At 49.9% G+C, this 14,714-nt stretch overlaps 1 protein-coding gene across 1 annotated transcript in view; it reads left to right on the plus strand.

Moving 5' to 3' along the window:
• Window positions 1-14,068: 14,068 nt before the first annotated feature.
• Window positions 14,069-14,714, plus strand: part of TSPAN9 (tetraspanin 9) — a gene marked incomplete at its 5' end in the record, with an annotated part of 181,512 nt that continues 180,866 nt past the window's right edge. Inside the window, one exon of the mRNA XM_082850857.1 lies at window positions 14,069-14,142. The remainder of the gene's footprint in view (window positions 14,143-14,714) is intronic.

Here is a 14,714-nt window from a genome sequence, read left to right on the forward strand (position 1 = left end):
TGTGGTCATCTTAGAAGGGTTTCAAGAGGGATCAAAATAGATGTATGTGTTGAATCCACCACCTTTGTCCTGACTCACTTATTTGAAATGTCGCTCTGGCTGTGATGGAAAAGAGGAGGGGCAGGGGTGAGTGGCAGCAGGGAGACCCAGTTAGGAGGTCACTGCAAAGTCAAGGAGGGAGGCGACGTGCCCTGGACACGGGTTAGTGATGGAGAGGAAAGGAAGCCAGTGACCTTGAGATGTGTTTTGAAGATTGTCACTATGACTTCCTGAGGCTTTTGGGTGCAGGGAGGGCAGGAAGGTGGGGAAGCAAGATTAACTCCATGTTTCCTGGCTCAAGTCACATGTTTACTGTGGCGGGAGAGGCTTGGGGAGGAGCAAGTGTGTGGGTGGAGATCAGAGCTGAGTTGAGATCCCTGTTAGAGCTCTGAGTGGAGGCTTCCGTAGCAGCTGCCTGTGTGATTCTGGAATGAAGGGGAGAGGTCAGGGCTCGGTCTAGGATTCACGGGCGCCTGGATTGGTATTTTAAGTCTTGAGACTAGATGAGAGCACTTAGGAGGAGAGGAGGTGTCCCCAGGACTGCCCTGAGTCCCTCCAACGTTGAAGGGGAGAGGAGAGGAGAGGAGAGGGGAAACCAGGAGAGAGTGGTTTTCTTCTCAGTAGTGGAGAAGAAAGCATTTCCAGGGCAGCGGTGAAATGCTACTGGCGCGTAGATTAAGGTGAAGACAGAGAAATTACCACTTGTGACAGATACGCCCTGGTTTCCCCTTCTTCCTGAGTAATAGGATCCCCCATTTTTAGCTGGGCACATGGTCATTCAGAATAAAAGCCATATTTCCTAGTCTCCCTTGCAGCTAGACGTGGCTTTGTGACTAAGTTTGACCAATGGAGATAAACAGAGCTGCAGTTTCCAGAAGTGTCCTAATAGGGAGAGGGCACGCTCTTCTTCACCTCTCCTTCTTTTCAGTTGACTGGGGTGTGATGTGATGGCTGGATTTCCTGCAGCCATTTTGGACTCTGAGACGACCTTAAGAATGGAAGTTACCCGTGGTAACGCAACGAGATAAAAGGCTCTTGGGTCTTTGATTCCACGGACCACCATTGCAGCTCTGGACAGATTTTATATGAGAGAGAAATAAACTATCTTCTTTAAGTCACTTGTATTTTGTGGGTTTTTTTGGTAATTCGCAGCCAAACTTATTTCTCATCGATACACCCTGGGATCTGGTGATAAACACAGAGGCAGAGTGTCTGAAGCATGAACAGCTGTAACAACAACAACAGGAATAATCCCACCCCTGACTCTTTATAGCACTTTTCAGTTTCCAGAGCACTTTCAAACCCGCTGTCTTGCTTGATGTTTGCAGCTGCTCTGTGATGCTGTAGACATTTTCTTCCGAGATGAAGGAACTGAGGCGCAGAGAAATCACTCGTGTCGCCTGGTTACTACATCGCAGGTCATGTACTTCGACCTAGATTCTCTGGTCCCTCATCGGTGCTGGTGACCGTAGGTGGACAGTGGGTTGTGAATGTGTAGGAGGTTCTGCCCCAGAGCTTGCCTGGTGCTGGGCAGAGAGCTGGGAGCTGGCCGCGAAGGCCCCGGGAGACACTGGCCTTCAAGGGCAGCAATGAAAGCTTTCTCACTTCTCAGGGAAAATGTGTCTATTTCCACAGGGGTGGAGACTGTGCTGGATGATTAGAGAAGTAAAGATCAGACAGTCACCAACACTGGAGGGAAATGTGTTTGCCAGCTGGCAGGCGAGCGATCCCATTTTGGAAGTACTTGGGTAGCAGTCAGACGTTCAGACAAAGAGTCTGCGGAGCGTCCTCTGACTGTGGAAATGTTTTCTCGGTATCAAAGGGGATCTGCTTCTCTTTGCAGCCTCCCTTCCAGAGGCCGAGCCCAGCACTTTTGAAGTTGGGCACGCTTCTCTCCTTCTGCTTTTCCTCTTCGGTCATTACTTTGCTGACTTCTTTCCAATTTCTCTCTCTAAATCCCCACTGATCCTGATGTAGACCCTTTGTGGCGGGTGTATGCCTCTGATCACTTGGCGATTGTTGGGGAGATACGGACTTTAAGCTGATTATGGGTTGCACCTTCCTAAGGGTTTGCGAAGTTGAGACGACTTTGAGTGACTTGCTTGAGGTTATGTAGGGAAGTGCAAGCTGGAACTTGAAGCCAGCCTTGGGACTTGTAAGACCACACACTGCCTCCTAGAAAACCAAGAGCCCCCGGGAACTGCCGTTCTGTGCATCCCACACAGGGCCCCCTTTAACCTTTTTTTTTAAATTTATTTATTTTACTTATTGAATTTTTTGGCTGCGTTGGGTCTTGGTTGCTACGCATGGGCTTTCTCTAGTTGCGGCGAGTGGGGGCTACTCTTCATTGCGGTGTGCGGGCTTCTCACTGCAGTGGCTTCTCTTGTTGCAGAGCACAGGCTCTAGGCGCGCGGGCTTCAGTAGTTGTGGCGCGTGGGCTCAGTAGTTGTGGCCCGTGGGCTCTAGAGCGCAGGCTCAGTAGTTGTGGCACGTGGGCTCAGTAGTTGTGGCGCGTGGGCTCAGTAGTTGTGGCTCGTGGGCTCTAGAGCGCAGGCTCAGTAGTTGTGGCGCACGGGCTTAGCTGCTCCGCGACATGTGGGATCTCCCCAGACCAGGGCTCGAACCCGTGTCCCCTGCATTGGCAGGCGGGTTCTTAACCACTGCGCCACCAGGGAAGCCCAGCCCCACTGCTGGAGGCACATTAAAGCGAGCCTCACATGCCTGCTCCAGGGAACGGCCCGGCCCCTCCCCACGTACCACAGGCCCACTTGCCCTTCCCCTTCGTCTCACTGAATCTTGGATTCCTGGCCGTGGTCCCTGGCTTTGATATTTGCTGCTGCTGCCTCAGACTTGGCAACTCATCACATTCCCCTTGTAGCTTTTTGGGCCTCGGGTTTTCTCGTTCACCCTGTGCCCTGTTCCTGCCTCTGGTCTGTGTCCTCTCTCGGTCTTGAGTGAGGCGCGCCCTGCCCCCGGCCTGGGCCGGAGATGGAAGCGGCCTTCAGATAGCACTGTGGCCAGGGGCCTAAGAAGACCCAGATCCTTCTCTCGGTCACAGTTCTTCCCCCTCGAGGGAGAGAGATGCCTGCAAGAGGCTCAGCCAGGCACGTACCACTGTGTTTATCAGGTGAGACTCGGACCCCAGTGTCGAATTCTAGAAGGGTTGCCTGAACGCCTACTACCCAAACAGGCCTCATTTATCCCATAAATAATTGCTGAGCACCTAGGATGTGTCCGGCACGGTTCTGGCTCCTGGAGATGCAGCAGTGAATAGAATCAAAGTCCACGTCCTGGGAGAGCTTACACAGTAGTGGGGGAATCACACGACAGATAAACAAAACTGCGCCAGGCCTCCTGTTCTGCTTATCCCCTCTTCCACCACAGCCGTACCCAGACAGTCTAGGGTACGATCTCTGTGAATCGGGGAGTGCGAGAGTCAAGGGCAACGGAGGGCATTTGCCTCCATGTCTCCTTAGAGGAGACAGTGGCTCCCCTCTCCCGCTACCGTATGACAGCAAGACCGCCTGTCCCATCCACAGAGAGATAGACGTGGCCCATCCGGCTGAGGGAGCGGCGTTGGCCTTTGGTAACTGGGACCCCGGAAAAGAGCCATGTCCACATGTGCTCACATGGAGAAAGCATGCCCTCCTGGCTCAAAGTGTGGTTCCCTTGCATCCCCGGAACCCAGGGGCTCTCACCCCACACACCCGTCCTACTGGAATCAAAATCTGCAGGTGACTCCTATGCACAGCAAAGTGTGAGAAGCAACAGGCTAGGCTTTTTGACCAGGTGCAGAGAAAAGCTGCGCCCCCCCAAACTGGGACCAATCTGTGATCATTCCTCCTCCTTGGAGGTGGAGCAGGTGATGGGCTTCCTCCCCTGGCAAAGGTATGCATTTGGGCAACACACTCATCATTGTTTGATTTAGTTACTATAAATAAAATAATATCAATAAAAATAGAACTTAAAAATTAACTTCAAAAAAGGGTGCTTCCTTTTCATTTGACGTAATATTTTCAACTGTCAAAATTTCAACAAATAAATATCATTCTATACCTTTGTATTAGTTTATAAACTACTAAGTCACTATCAATGGAGTTTTTAATGTCTGAGGGGAACTTTTATGCATGGAAAAGAATACTTCATGTTATTTGTGTATTTTAAGTTCTTTTTAATTGATTAAAGTTGTACAATTTAAAGCCTGATCTTATTAAGTTCAATTTGTAAATCTTGCCGTTTGGTTCAGAAGGCTAGTCATTTTTTTGTTAAATATCTTTTTCTTTCATTAATGTTCGGTTACCTCACAAATTCTCTAAACATTTACTCTCACAAACTGGATTAATTAAATTAGCTTAGACTATTTAAACTATAATTAAGTGCTTCAAATATCTAACAAGGCGACTTATAAATCTAACAAAATCTTAGCCACTAAGCATTTAATACTAAGAACTTAAACACTGTTCACGAAACGTACCAAGTCTCAACTTAAGATCTAATCAGATTTATTTAGGTGTTTAACCTTCACACTTAATCCACCTCCGTATTAAACTAGCATCGCAAGTCGAATATATCACAAACTTCTATACTTTTCCAACACTGTAAACAGCAGGTAAAAATTGTTCACTTTAAAATGGTTAATGGTTAATTTCATGTTATGTGAATTTTTTAAAAGAATTTAAATTTTAAATTATATTTTTAGGGAATTCCCTGGTGCTCCAGTGGTTAAGGCTCCGTGCTTTCACTGCCGAGGGCGTGGGTTCAGCCCCCGGCTGGGGAACTAAGATCCCACAGCCAACCAACCGCAACAAAAAATAAATTATATTTTTCAACTTACTCTCCAAACCCAGATAAAATATAAATTAAATTACCCTAATGGTTGCAGTAATTAACTGTTACACACATCCTTAAACCTATCACAAAGTTTTAATATATATTTGTGTCACATTTATATTTATTGTCAAGCCTCTATCTAAACAAGACAAGAATCAGCCTCACAGGTGTGCTGAGGTGACTACAGTGAAGGGTTAGGACTCGGATACACTTTACACTTCGGGGATATCAGCTCCGTGTTTGGAGCTGCCATGCTGTTACAGATACGGAGACTCGCCCACCTGGAGACTGGGTGAGGCTGGGAGAGGGGTCTGGACGTCACCCAGCCTGGCAGTTATCTGTGGGAGTGGCTTCTTGCAGTCAAATTTTGCCTGCCGCAATAACAAAATTCCTAAAACCCTCACCTTAAAAAAAAAAAAGACACCCCCATGCCTCCTTCATCCCTGGGTGTCTCACTGCCTGGATAACAGCACAAGAAATTCACAGCTTAATTATTAACCAGCACTTGGCTATGGTGTGCACATTGCTGGAATAGTTGACATTTTTGGGAACTCACATACACCTTTTTTTAGTGCAGTCTGTATTCAGTATCATTAGGGACTCGGGCTTTTTGTAAGTTTTGATTCCTTTCTGATACTCAGATCGTCTGCTTTGCCTTGTTTTGCTGTGTCCCTTTTCCTTTTCACACGACCTCACGTGTCCTTTGAAATGCTGTGCTCTGGCCTCATCTAGCAGACTTAGGCCTGCTTTGACCTTTCTGCCCCGAGGCGTGGAACCTGCTGCTCTCCGGGGAGGCCTGGTTTCTTTAAGTGGTGAATGTTATAAGTGACCAATATCTGGGCACTCGTGGTGCAGATCGCGTTATCCGTGTGAGAACAGAGGACTCCCCATTCCCAGTCCACTCCAGTGAGAGAGCCGGAAAGTGAGTTCACATGGATGTGTCCAATAACCTCCAACCTTGCTCTGTCCTTTAGAAAATATACTTGAAATGTGAGAGCTTCTCATTTGATCCCCCCCTTTAAATTACAGCTTTTAGCGACCAGCTGCTGCTTCTTTACTGTCATGCTATACATATTTTAATTCTAATATAATGAATTTTTTCATGTCACATATGGACGGACATCAGCTTGGATCCTGGACGTCCTGGCTAGGGCCCCCTTCACTTTTACGATCCTCCTGTCTTATCAACCGCCGTCCTCTGGGCATTTTATTGACAGTCACACAATTTCATCTCTTGCAACCTTATGGAATTCACTAGGCTGGGTTCCAATTTCAAAGCATCAGCTGGGACGCTCTCCTTTCTCCTTTGCCTTCTGGCTCTCCTCGGCCTTTTATGCTGGAGATGGGCTGTCATTTTCTTGCTCCCTGTTATCTTCAAGACTCCTCTCTCAGGTTGTCTCAATGTGTGCGCCTCAACCATCTGCTTTTTAAGGAGGTCAGCCTTTGGGAGGAAATAAAAATCAATACATACTTAACAAAGTTAACCTGTTTGACACAACATATTTTTGTAGGTAAGCAGATTTCTTCTTCGTAGTGCGTATGACGGAAGAAGGCAGAGAACACAATTTCCATCAAAGTCTAAGCCCCTCTCCCCGACACCCCATCCATCCCCAGCCAGACCCTTGCCCTCCAGTGCTCGCCACTTTGCCTTCACCCAGCAGCCACCTCCATCCAGCACACTGCACCGCAGTGCCCAGCCAACGCCCCGAATCCCCTTCCCTTCTGGGAGGACAGACCCCAACGTGTCCCCCAATCCCTGACTGCTGGTGTTTATGCCTCCCCTTGAGCGCACGCACCTGTGACTTGCTTCTAATGAAGAGACCAAGTGTCTATACTTCACTTCTATAATTCCTTCCCTCCTTCTATGGACACATCTACTAGTTGTGGTCTCTTATCTTTCCCATAGATTCAAGCTCTTTGTCTCAACTGAATCCCCCCCGTAAGCTTTTTTTAAAAACTTTTAAATTTATTTATCTATCTATTTATTTATTTTTGGCTGAGTTGGATCTTTTGTTGCTGCGCGCGGGCTTTTCTCTAGTTGCGGTGAGCGGGGGCTACTCTTCATTGCGGTGCACGGGCTTCCCACTGCGGTGGCTTCTCTTGTTGCAGAGCACGGGCTCTAGGCGCATGGGCTTCAGTAGTTGTGGCACGTGGGCTCAGTAGTTGTGGCGCACGGGCTTTGTTGCTCTGCAGCATGTGGGATCTTCCCAGAGCTGGGCTCGAACTTGTGTCCCCTGCATTGTCAGGTGGATTCTTAACCACTGCGCCACCAGGGAAGCCCACCCCCATAAGCTTTTAAATATATATGTATATGTATTTTCTGTCCCATTTTCCCTTTCTTCTCCTTCGGGGACTCCAATTACCCATATATTAGACATTTTGATATTATCCCACAGATTCCTGTCACTCTATCATCTTTTTCCTTTCTGATTTTTTCCCCTTTCTTTCAGATTCATTACTTTCTATTGATCTATCTTCTAGTTCATGTTCTCTTTCCCCTGGATCTTCATTTAGCCATTAAGCCCACGCAATGAATTATTTTTATTCCAGGTATTTAGTTCTAAAATTTCCATTTGGTTCCCTTTTATATTTTCTACTTTGGTTTTCGCTGTGGTTTCCTATCTGTTCTTTTATTATAAATGCATTTTTCTTTATACCCTTGAACACAGTTGTAATAGCTACTTTAAAATCCTTGTCTAATAATTCCAGCATCTGAGTTATCTTGGGATTGGCCTCTGTTTGTTTTCCCCTTGAGAATGGGTTACATTTCCCTGGTTCTTTGTATGCCGAGAATTTTGGGTTAAATTTTGAAGGTTATTTTGAGGAGGCCCTGGATTCTATTTTATCCCTTAGAAAAGCATTGCTGTTTTCCTTTGACAGGTAATTAACTTGGGTATTGTCAACTACAAACATTGTCTTCCTTGTAGCAGGCAACTACTCAAGTCTCAGTTTGGTTCTCTTATCTTTGCCGGGATTCCTTTCGCTTTTCCTGCTCAGATGTGGTTCAGGCATGAGTCGGGAGACTTGGGCAGAGTTTGTTATACAGGGAATTCTGGATTCCTCTTCTCTGGCTCTCTCCTTCCCAGGACTCACCCCTCACTCTTCAACAACCTTAATTGCTCTGGGCTCCATCCTCCGGTTCCTCCTGCCAGAAAGACAGTGGGTTTTCTGTTGCAACTTTATCCATCTTATGCTGCAGAGTGACTGTGGCCAGCACAGGTAGAAAAATTTATTTTACTGAGAAACCACCTCATGCCAGTTGCTTCATCCGCGTTTGAATCCCCTCCAAAATCTCCCTGCTTGGGTTCCCTTTCCAGAGCCTTCAGGTAGTTGGGTTTGGGGGCGGTGGGTGTTGTTTGGGTTTTGTTTGTTGCGTTTTTTGTGGGGTTTTTTGGCTTTGTTTTTTTTGTATGTTGTCCAGGGTGTATAGGTATTACTTGTGGGAGGTTTGCTCTATTAGGACCTGATTCTTTTACATCAGAAGTAGGACTCTTCCCGCAAGGTTTTACAGAGGCTCCATTCTCCCATTAAATTCCCCAAACCCTCCCAAGCTCTACAACCTCCTTCAGTCACCTGCCCTGTGTCTCTTCCCTGTGGGAAGAAGCCTATTTTGGGAAGAGTTGTCTCACTATCTCCCTCTCTCAGCCTCCATCCCATTCTCAACTCTCCCCAGCACAGCTTCTGCCTCGTTATTGCAAAGAAATGGCTTTTGCCAAGACCCCCAGGGACCTTAAACTCACTATAGCTGATGGGTATTTTTTGGGGTTTTTTTGGCTGCATCACACAGTGTGTGAGATCTTTGTTCCCCGACTAGGGATCGGACTAGGGATCGAACCCGGGCCGTGGCAGTGAAAGCGCCAAGTACTAACCACTGGACCGCCAGGGAAGCCCCTGATGGATGCTTGTTAACCCTCATCTTCCTTGAACTCACCGTCTGCCCCGTCAGTCTAGTCCTCTTCCCCTCTTGCCCATCTCCGTGATGGCTCCGCCAACCGTCCTGTGAGGCTGGCCAGAAACCTGACAGTCATTCTCGACAGCTTCCCCCCCGCCCGCCCCCAGTCCTTCAGATCCACTCTGTGCATGTCGCTTTCTGCCTCTCTCAAGGTCTCTCTCAAGTCTCTCCACATCCCCCTTTGTTACCACCACCGACTGGACCAAGCTAACTTCACCTCGTGCCTAGACCACTGCTAAAGCCTCTTGCTCCCCTCCAGCCAGAGGGAAAGCCTCACAATGCAAATCGGATCCTGTCTGAAAGGCTCCAATGATGACTTACTTATCTTCGGACATACCTGCACGTCAAAATCCTTCGCGTGACCCAGCATAGTCTGCTGCCTGTGTGATGCTTTGCCCTAACCCTACTGTGACCTCCACAACTGCCTTGTCCCAGACACATTACGTTTCCTGTGCTGTGGCCAATTCCCGTTTGGGTTTAATGCTTTTAGCTGGACAGTCCTTTCACATGTGATTGTGGTCTGCAGGGCAGAATTTCAAGTGTGGTTTTAAATCGTGGAATTGTCCTTGGAAAGCATACGGAACTATTCGAAGAGCATTAAGAAAGTTGATACAAATGCGGCCATACAAATGTATGGCTACTACTGTTACATTTATTGATTCCAACAAACCAGCAAATTCCTCAGGTGCTCCTCACACTGTTCAGATAGCTGGTGTCCATGTGGCACGTGTGCACACACACACACACACACACACACACACACACTGGCGGACAGTTACCATGTGCTTCTCAGTGCGCCACATCAGGTGGGCAAATGCAAAGGGCTTTAGCTCACCTGAAGGCCTTCCGCAGGGGCGATCTGCGTTTCTTGGCCTCTGTGCCTTCTGTCAGATTTCACAGTGTTGCCTGTGCCTTTCTGTCTTTACAGAGTGCGTGCTGACCACCAGGAATTCCAGCAGAGAAGCTGCACTTCTTCACACAGGGGCTGACCGAGACTTCGCAGAACCTAGGCAGCTCCAGACCAACCCTGCTCTAGAAGTGCATGCTTTCTGCAGGCACCGACCCACCTTGGCTCACACGTGCCCGTGTGCACACCCACTCCGAGTTATGTGTCTATTTTACGCTAGTGATTTTGGTCAGTCTCTTTTAGTTTTTCATGCCTCAGAACTCGGATACAAGCCACGCTCGCCCCTACAACACATCTGAAGGTAGCCCGGAGTCTGAAGGCCCTAATTTGGTCCAAGGGTTGGCAAACTATGGCCTGATGCCTGTTTTTGTAAATAAAGCTTTAGGGGGACACTAAATGCTCGCTCACTCTGTCTTGTCGACGGCTGCGTTTCGTACTACGGTGGAAGAGTTGGGTACTTGCAGCAGAGACCGTATGGCCTGCAAAGCCTAAATATTTAGTAGCTGGCCCTTTACAGAAGAAGTGCGCAGACCTCTGACTGTCTATGTCTTCTAACTGCTTCAGCAACAATCAATAACAAAGTAGAGTTGCCAGATTCAGCCGTTAAAAATACAGGACACTCAGATCAACAACGAAATTTCAGATAAGTGATGAATATTTCATTTAGAATAAGCATGTCCCAAATATCACCTGGCAACCTTCTAACAAAGGCTTGTACAAGACGCCTGTGGTCTAAGGCTCCCTCAGCCCTGCCGCCCCTACCTCACCTTAGCTTGGGAAGAGAAAGAAGTTTCAAGGAAGGAGGTGCCCTGGGGATGATCTGCGTCCTTTACAAGAGAGAGCGTGAAAAGGAAGCAGAAGAAAGTCGTGGGTCACTTCTTCCTTCCTCACTGTAAGAACTTTGGGAGGTTTGGGTTTGGGTCCCCTGGGGGCAGCTGGCAGGCTGCAGTGACCAGTAACCACTCTTCACATTTCATGAGCAAATGTTGTTGAAGGGGATGGGGAGGGATGGAGCTGTTTCATTTTTCATGCTGGAAAGTGTTTCTTTAAATGAGCAGCTCCACTGTGCATTTAATGGATGGTTTATACATTTTCTTGTTGTCCGGTTTAATGCCCTGATTTTAATCCCTGGTAGATGCAGAAACTACCACTCTTTCCTGGTAGATGTGGAAATAGACCTCCTGGTACACTCTGCCTCTTTTTTTTTTTTTTTTTTAAAGTCTTTATTGAATTTTTTACAATGTTGCTTCTGTTTTATGTTTTGGTTTTTTGGCCTCGAGGCATGTGGGATCTTAGCTCCCTGACCAGGGATCGAACCCGCACCCCCTGCATTGGAAGGCGAAGTCTTAACCACTGACTGCCAGGGAAATCCCTGCACTCTGCCTCTTACTGTCCCTTTGTATCATCTCCATGTCAGAGGGATGGTTGAAGTCATCTTAGATGGGAGATGCCTCTGAATTAGCATCTAGCTGATGGAAACTGGATGAGGAGACAGTCCTGTGCCCATTTCCTAGCTAAATGACCTGGAAGACATTACCTAACCCTTCTGAGCCTCACTTTCCTCCTCTGTAAAGTGGAAGGATGATGGCAGCCCCTACATCATGGAGCTGTTATGAGGATTCAACGAATCAGAACACGTGAAGGACTTAGAACCGTGCCCGGCACACAGTACTTGGCGAATGTTAGCTGTTGTTCTTTGCTTTACCAGCTGACTTGAAGAGACCAACGGCCAAACATGGAGTGTCCCCCAAACCCAGCCAGCAGCAGTGTGAAGTCTCCCCACTAGGGGTCGCAATTCAGCAGGTCCTGCCTGTCCCTTAGCTTGACTTTTTGCTTATTATCATTTTTGATTTGATTTGGTGATTTCAAGGGGATATAAACTAACACATTATCTCTTGAAGTATCTGGGGATCCAGAAATTCCAGAAGAATTGCTGACGTCCAGGGCTGGAAGAAGCTCTTTGGAGTGCTGCTCTTGTCCAGAGTTAATGTGACACGTAATTTATTGTCCAAACCAAGGTATTTTGAGAGTGAAAGGGGGGCCATTAATAACGGTGCCAGGACAAGAGGAGTATATGGGATGTACCCCAAGATCCTGGACATGGACACCCCATCTATGGGGGGTTTTCCTCATCATTTTCAGAATCCTCAGGACAGAAACTCCTAAGGAGCCCAGTACAGTAAACTGTGACATTGTGCTTAGGGGGGTGTCTTAACTCCCACAGGTGTCTTTCTGCCCTAAGAGTGTCCTGCCTCCTTGTCAGGTCATTTGTTTGAGTTTGTCCTCGGTGGACACGGTGGGAGAGTGTCTGCCCCACAGACCTCGAGGCACCTTGCCCTCCTCTATGTTGAATATTTCCTTATCCTCTATGGCTTTTCTCCCAGCTGTAAACCCCTTCAGAGGCACAAGCCCTCCATCTCTGGATGTGTCGAAGGAGGGTGAGCTGTGTGGCCACTCTCTGGGTTATTGCTGAGGGGATTCTTCTTCTTTTTTAAAAAATTTTCTTGAAATATAGTTAATTTACAGTGTTGTGTTAGTTTCAGTTCTACAGCAAAGTGATTCAGTTATACATTTACATATATCCACTCTGTTTTAGATTCTTTCCCATATAGGTCATTACAGAGTACTGAGTAGAGTTCCCTGTGCTATACGGTAGGTCCTTGTTGATTATCTATTTTATATATAGTAGTGTGTATATGTCAGTCCCAATCTCCCAATTTATCCCTCTCCCCCCACCTTTTCCCCTGGTAACCATAAGTTTGTTTTCTACATCTGTGGCTCTATTGAGGGGATTCTTTTAAGGTTTCTTCCAACCCTAAGGCTCCATTGTCCTATTATTTCAGATTTGCTTATCTCCCATTAAAGGGCAGAGAGAGGCTAATGTTTGCACCCACCATGCATCAAATGTGCCTTTGCCTCAGTCATCTTGGCCAACCCATCAACCCTGTGGGATTCGTATTATGAAACCCCATTTCACAGATGAGGAAACTGAGGCCTAGAGAGGTCACAGCCCATAAGAGGCAGAGCCAGAGTTCAGTCCCGGGTCTGGCTGGCTCCAAAGCCCTGTCCTACCACGTGAGGCTGCCTCCCAGTGTTTTTACAGTAAGATGACTCCCACAGCGGACATCACAGGCAAATCCCTTCGCCTCTCTGGGTCTCACTTTCCTCTTCTGCAAGCTGGGCAGGGTTAGTTGCATGTGGTAATGGCTCCACAGTGACTGGAGAGAATGGGGCTTAGGGGTCAGCCTGGGAAGACTTTATGGGGGGCATTGAACAAGGGTTGGAAGGAAAGAAAGAGGAGTCAGGGGGGTGGATTATTGGGTTAAGTCTAATAGACAAAAACAAGATTGTGTGTGTATGAGAGGAGGGGGCCCAAGAGATGAGCAGAAAGTGCCATCCAGCTAGGAAAGGCCAAGGGGACCCTGGTGATTAGTCAGGTTAAAAACCTTTGTCTCAAATCACACTTAGTGCAGGATGGTGCAGGTGGGAAGCACAGAACACATTTGCATGACAGTAATGAAGCAGAGGAGAGGTGGCTGTGCAGTGGTCACTTTGGAAGGGAGTCCAGGCCCAGAAAGGAAGGCCTATAGGAAGCCCTGGGCGGGAGACGCGTAACCTGAGTTTGTCCCACTGCAGTTCAGGTCCTCCGGACGCACGGTGCCCTTTACCAGCACTTGGAGGCTGTTACTCCTGGGGAGGTGGACAGCGGGTCCTCCAATAGCCTCTCCGGGAGGCGGTCCCTAATACACAGCCAGGGAAGGCCTGCCTAGGTGTGCGGGCAGTCGGGAGGCCACAGAGGCAAGGCTGCGACCCTGGCCGGGACCGGACGGCTTTGGGCCGGTGTCTGGTCGCCGAGAGCAGAGGCGCTAACTCCCAGGCCCTGACCACCCCAGACACTCTGGTCCTGCTGCGGCTCTAGCCCCTGGGGCAGGGGCAGGGGTCGTACCAGCGCCCGGGAGGAGCGGCCGATCCAGGCGGCGGGGAGGAAGGAAGACTCCCGGAGGGCAGCCACATCTGGCCCGGGACGCCCGCGCCCAGCACGGCCCTGTCCTGCCCATGGGTCCCTCCAGCTCCAACGCTGGGGATCCGGCCAGGGGTTGCTGGAGGCCCCCGGCCCCAGTCCCCGTGCTCAGCCTCGCACACCCCTTCCGTACCCGCTGTCCCGCCCGCAGTGCCCACGCCAGCTCCCGGCTTTAGTCCCCGCCCCCACCCCTCGCGCGGCGGATCGGGCCCCCACGGCCTTCCAGTTCCCGGGCCGGCCCCGCCCCCTCGTCCGGCCCCGCCCCGCGGCCTCGCCCCGCCCCGCGGCCTCGCGGTCCAGGGTAGGCCCCGCCCCCTGTTTCCGCTGGCTGCTGCTGTGGCGGCGGCGACGCGCGAGCGCGAGAGAGCTGGACCCCGCATTCCTGGGAGCTCGGTGAGTGCGGCCCGGGGCGGGTGGGGCGGCGGGCCGCGAGCCGGAGGCTCGGGATCGTGCCGGGTTACGGGCCCCGGCCGGCTGGAGGCGGGCCCACAAGCCCCCGACCCGGTCCCCGGAGGGGCGAGCGGCCCGGGGCGCCCCTGGGAGGGGTGTCGGGGGGCGGCAGTGGGCGAGCTGAGGGAGGGGTGGGGTCAGCGCCCTGTGAGGGGGCGGGAGGCCCGAAGGGGACGGTGTGCGCGGCTCCCGGTAGCTAGGCGAAGAGGAGCCTGCAAGGGGAGAGGTTTCGAGGAAGACCTTTTGGAAATGCGGCTGCGGGAGTGGACGGCGGAATCCCAGGCGAAGGGATGGGGGTCTGTAGGATGCAGCAGAAAGGGGGAGCCCCGGAGCTGTCAAGGGTTTCTGACTGTGTGACCCAGTGGACCGGCTGGGGGAGGTCCATACAGCGCCCCCAGGCAGGGCCGGGGGCTCGGGCAGGGCTGGGATACTAACTGCAGCCCCCCGGCACCCCGACCACTCCTTGCGCCACCGCTGGCAGATCGGTACTCAGAGTGACAGGGCTTTGGCACGCC

This window comes from Leucopleurus acutus (assembly GCF_964270905.1).
Source record: "Leucopleurus acutus genome assembly, chromosome: 11".
Taxonomy (NCBI): domain Eukaryota; kingdom Metazoa; phylum Chordata; class Mammalia; order Artiodactyla; family Delphinidae; genus Leucopleurus; species Leucopleurus acutus.